Source organism: Bos mutus, chromosome X (genome assembly GCF_027580195.1).
Source record: "Bos mutus isolate GX-2022 chromosome X, NWIPB_WYAK_1.1, whole genome shotgun sequence".
NCBI classification, from domain to species: domain Eukaryota; kingdom Metazoa; phylum Chordata; class Mammalia; order Artiodactyla; family Bovidae; genus Bos; species Bos mutus.
This window is the reverse complement of record NC_091646.1, coordinates 12,195,869-12,201,574: the sequence shown is the minus strand read 5'-3', so window position 1 is coordinate 12,201,574 and position 5,706 is coordinate 12,195,869.

The following is a 5,706-nucleotide window of genomic DNA, read 5'->3' as shown; positions in this document are numbered from 1 at the left end:
ATTGTGAGAAATTTTAGAGTTCACAAATCAACTTGACACCTTTTCAACCAATATGCAGTGGAAGAACACATTTGTCCACTGGGTACCTTTACCAGGTCCCAGACCCTATCATCCTGCAATTACATGTCCTCACTTCACTTCTTAGAAAGTTGCAGCTTTCAATATGCGTTCCACAATCCTTTCAAGAATCTGCAGAATTGATACAGATAAAATCAAGCCGCTGAAAACCTTGTGCTTAACCAGTTTTTTTTTTTTTTTTCCTGAGCTCTAATCTTAAAATGAATAGACAAATATTTGTTCCACCCCTGATGAGCTACTAACTGTGACCTTTAGCAAAGTCATCTCAAATCTTTGATGCTCAGTATTCTCCTCTATGAAACAGGGATAATAATAGTCCATACCCCATAAGGTTGCTATGAGGATTAAATGAGATTATGACTAAAATGGAGCACTTAGCACAGACCTGGTACACAGTTAAAGGCCAATGCATGGTAATTATATAGTAATTACTTGCTCCAACTTTTAATTTCAGAGATAAAGCATGCAAGTTCCTTTTGAAGAGTCCCATGATAAGAAGTTAGTGACTGAGGCGTTTAAAAAGTATTGCAATTGACCCTTAGAGGAATGACAGCAAATACTCAAAACACTTCTGAAATCCCTTTTCTCAGAAGAGATCTAACAAGGGGAGGCCCATGTCATTCTTTCTGACCCAATAACAGCTTGAATCAATTATGTGCAATGCTAAGAATATATTTTTACTCTAAGTGTTTTTAACTTAAATTTATGTCAAGGTGCAATAACTTGAATAGATAATTCAGTATAATACCCAAGAAATAAGGAAATATGTCCGGTGAGTGATTCCAACTGGGCTGGTCTTACAATGAGACTTGATGGTGGTGGGAATCGTAAGTGTCTTTAAGAAGAACCAATATACAGGGCTCTACAGTCGGTCATTTCAATTACATGTTTCCAGTTTTTGCAGATGTGCCTTTATGGTGCTTTATCAGAGTTGGATCATACATGATATTCTTGCAGATCCTCAAACAATTGCCAAGTATCAAAGGCCATCAAGAGAAAGTGATCAAGAAGTTTAGTCAATAACCAGTATTGATTTTAATAATATTATTTACAATGACTATCTTTTGTGGAGTGACTTTTATGAGTCAAGTTTGGTAATCTGTTTTGTATGCCCATTACCTCTGATCTTTATAATAATCCCATGGTGTAGATAAAATCATTACCATTTTACAGATGAGAAAACAGGTTTAAAGAGATTCATATGTTTCCCACAGTCATATAGTGTGTAAGTATCTAAGGCTTAACTCAGGTCTCTCACACAGCTATTCTCTTTCTCCCATTCAAGTACTAACCAGGCCCAACCCTACTTAGCTTCTGAGATCAGCCATGCTCTTTTTAACAGTTCACATCGATTCTTGTTTGGGGACCAAGTAGCCCTTAGCTGACAGTCACTGAAACTGTTCCACCCAATACAAACAAAAGAAAGAAAGTGAAAGTTGCTCATTCATGTTCAACTTTTTGTAGACCCCATGGGCTATACAGTTCATGGAATTCTCCAGGCCAGAATACTGGAGTGGGTAGCCTTTCACTTCTTCAAGGGATCTATCCAAACCCAGGGACTGAAACCAGGTCTCCTGCACTGCAGGCAGATTCTTTACTAGCTGAGCCACAAGGGAAGCCCAAGAATACTGAAGTGGGTAGCCTATCCCTTCTCCAGCAGATCTTCCCGACCCAGGAATGGAACTGGGGTCTCCTGCATTGCAGGTGTGTTCTTTACCAACTGAAGTATCAGGGAAGCCTCAGTGCAATCAAACTCTGATGTAAAAACAAAAAAATGACAAGTATATTCAGAATATCAAAAAATTATATATGCAGATGACACCACCCTTATGGCAGAAAGTGAAGAGGAACTAAAAAGCCTCTTGATGAAGGTGAAAGTGGAGAGTGAAAAAGTTGGCTTAAAGCTCAACATTCAGAAAATGAAGATCATGGCATCCAGTCCCATCACATCGTGGGAAGTAGATGGGGAAACAGTGGAAACAGTGTCAGACTTTATTTTTCTGGGCTCCAAAATCACTGCAGATGATGACTGCAGCCATGAAATTAAAAGACGCTTACTGCTTGGAAGGAAAGTTATGACCAACCTAGATAGCATATTTAAAAGCAGAGACATTACTTTGCCAACAAAGGTTCGTCTAGTCAAGGCTATGGTTTTTCCTGTGGTCATGTATGGATGTGAGAGTTGGACTGTGAAGAAGGCTGAGCGCCGAAGAATTGATGCTTTTGAACTGTGGTGTTGGAGAAGACTCTTGAGAGTCCCTTGGGCTGCAAGGAGATCCAACCAGTCCATTCTGAAGGAGATCAGCCCTGGGGTTTCTTTGGAAGGAATGATGCTAAAGCTGAAACTCCAGTACTTTGGCCACCTCATGCGAAGAGTTGACTCATTGGAAAAGACTCTGATGCTGGGAGGGATTGGGGGCAAGAGGAGAAGAGGACGACAGAGGATGAGATGGCTGGATGGCATCACTGACTCGATGGACGTGAGTCTGAGTGAATTCCCGGAGTTGGTGATGGACAGGGAGGCCTGGCATGCTGGGATTCATGGGGTCGCAAAGAGTCAGACATGACTGAGCGACTGATCTGATCTGATCTGATCTGATATATGTTTATGCCAGAATTTTCTTTTTGCATTTTGCGCTTGCAAATACATTATTCAGCAGCATTATCTTTTAAGATTTGTTAAGCAGTCTCTTCAGCAGTATTTAAAGATTTTTTAAACAGGATCTTTATGCAGGTTGTCATCATTGCATCTCAGTCCCCTCAAGCAAACGGTCAGGTTGAAAGGATGGTACAGATGACTAAAGGTGCCCTGCAGCAAACTGCTTGAGGAGCCTGACCAAGGGGGCCCTACCAGGCTTCTGATCTCAGCATATCAATGGCAGAAATAGTCTTGCAATCTTGTTAATCTAGTGGCATCCCAATTGTTATTTCAAACGATATAAAGGAGACTTAGAAGAGAACTTAAAACACAAATGTGAGTGTTCCCTGGTGGGTGCTCTGATTACCCTTATTCTTTCATTTTAACCAGAACAGCTGATTTTGGGGTAGGGGGAGTGACTAGATACCTCATCTCACGTATTCCCAGCTTCAGTCCCTCAGAGAGGCTATACGTGAAGTGCACACCCCCCTCATTTAAAATAGTCCTCTCCTCCTCTAGGAATTAGCACATGAACTGGGTTCATTTTCCTGAAAGAGTAATTGCTAGCAGAAAATTGGGGGCTTTTTCTGTTCATTTTAATTTTCCTTTATATTACTTGGCTCTCCCTAATGAAACACTAGCTCCACCAGAACAATATTTATATGCTTCTTCACTGTCTCCTTAGTTCCCAAGGAGTTGCCTAGAATACAATGGGAGCTCAATAAAGATGTACTGATGAAATGGAGCCTGCAGAAGGTACAGTGTGTGCTGTAAGGTAGAGCACAGAGGATCTTGGTGTGGCATTTCCGGGTTGGATGGTTCTCAAGGCCTTCATTCCAGAAAGGACTTGATCTAAGCAAAACCATCAAAACTGTATCTTCTACAGCCATCTGGATTTAATTTTGCAGACCCATCTAAAGTCTACCCATGGCCACTAAGTGAAGAAAGTTCTCTGTGGCTGCCACAGCTATTGGAAGTAGCCCTAGAACTTGTATTCTCAGTTTTAGAACACAAATGGAGGCTTCCAGAAGGTTTAAATAAGACTATTAGCCAAAGAGTGAAGATTCTATATTTCTCAAGAGACATGGTCCATAATTAAATTAATATTTCATCCAAAATAGTGTTTTCCATAAGTCACAATATTTTATGAGCAGAAGTATCTTAGTTTGCATCAATCATTCAGATCAGTTCAGTTGCTCAGTCATGTCCAACTCTTTGCGACCCCATGAATTGCAGCACGCCAGGCCTCCCTGTCCATCACCAACTCCTGGAGGTCACCCAAACTCACGTCCATCAAGTCGGTGATGCCATCCAGCCATCTCATCCTCTGTCATCCCCTTCACCTCCTGCCCCCAATCCCTCCCAGCATCAGAGTCTTTTCCAATGAGTCAACTCTTCCCATGAGGTGGCCAAAGTACTGGAGTTTCAGCTTTAGCATCATTGCTTCCAAAGAACACCCAGGACTGATCTCCTTTAGAATGGACTGGTTGGATCTCCTTGCAGTCCAAGGGACTCTCAAGAGTCTTCTCCAACACCACAGTTCAAAAGCATCTATTCTTCAGTGCTCAGCTTTCTTCACAGTCCAACTCTCACATCCATACATGACTACTGGAAAAACCATAGCCTTGACCAGACGGACCTTGTTGGCAAAGTAATGTCTCTGCTTTTCAATATGCTATCTAGGCTGGTATAACTTTCCTTGCAAGGAGTAAGTGTCTTTTAATTTCATGGCTGTAGTCACTATCTGCAGTGATTCTGGAGCCCAAAAAAATAAAGTCTGACACTGTTTCCACTGTTTCCATCTATTTGCCATGAATTGATGGGACCAGATGCTATGATCTTCTTTTTATGAATGTTGAGTTTTAAGCCAACTTTTTCACTCTCCTCTTTCATTTTCATCAAGAGGCTTTTTAGTTCCTCTTCACTTTCTGCCATAAGGGTGGTGTCATCTGCATATCTGAGGTTACTGATATTTCTCCTGGCAATCTTGATTCCAGCTTGTGCTTCTTCCAGCCCAGTGATTCTCATGATGTACTCTGCATATAAGTTAAATAAGCAGGGTGACAATATACAGCCTTAACGTACTCCTTTTCCTATTTGGAACAAGTGTGTTGTTCCATGTCCAGTTCTAACTGTTGCTTCCTGACCTGCATACAGGTTTCTCAAGAGGCAGGTCAGGTGGTCTGGTATTCCCATCTCTTTCAGGAATTTCCAAAGTTTATTGTGATCCACACAGTCAAAGGCTTTGCCATAGTCAATAAAGCAGAAATAGATATTTTTCTCAAATTCTCTTGGTTTTTTGATGATCAGCACATGTTGGCAATTTGGTCTCTGGTTCCTCTGCCTTTTCTAAAACCAGCTTGAACATCTGGAAGTTCACAGTTCATGTATTGCTGAAGCTTGGCTTGGAGAATTTTGAGCATTACTTTACTAGCGTGTGAGATGAGTGCAATTGTGCAGTAGTTTGAGCATTCTTTGGCATTACCTTTCTTTGAGATTGGAATAAAAACTGACAGTTTTCAGTCCTGTGGCCACTGCTGAGTTTTCCAAATTTTCTGGGATATTGAGTGAAGCACTTTCACAGCATCATCTTTCAGGATTTGGAATAGCTCAACTGGAATTCCATCACCTGCACTAGCTTTGTTCATAGTGTTGCTTTCAAAGGCCCACTTGACTTCATATTCCAGGATTTCTGGCTCTAGGTGAATGATCATACCATCATGATTATCTGGGTTGTGAAGGTCTTTTTTGCAGAGTTCTTCTGTGTATTCTTGCCACCTCTTCTTAATATCTTCTGCTTATCTTAGGTCCATACCATTTCTGTCCTTTATCGAGCCCATCTTTGCATTAAATGTTCCCTTGGTATCTCTAATTTTCTTGAAGAGATCTCTAGTCTTCCCCATTCTGTTGTTTTCCTCTATTTCTTTGCATTGATCACTGAGGAAGGCTTTCTTATCTCTTCTTGCTGTTCTTTGGAACTCTGCATTCCA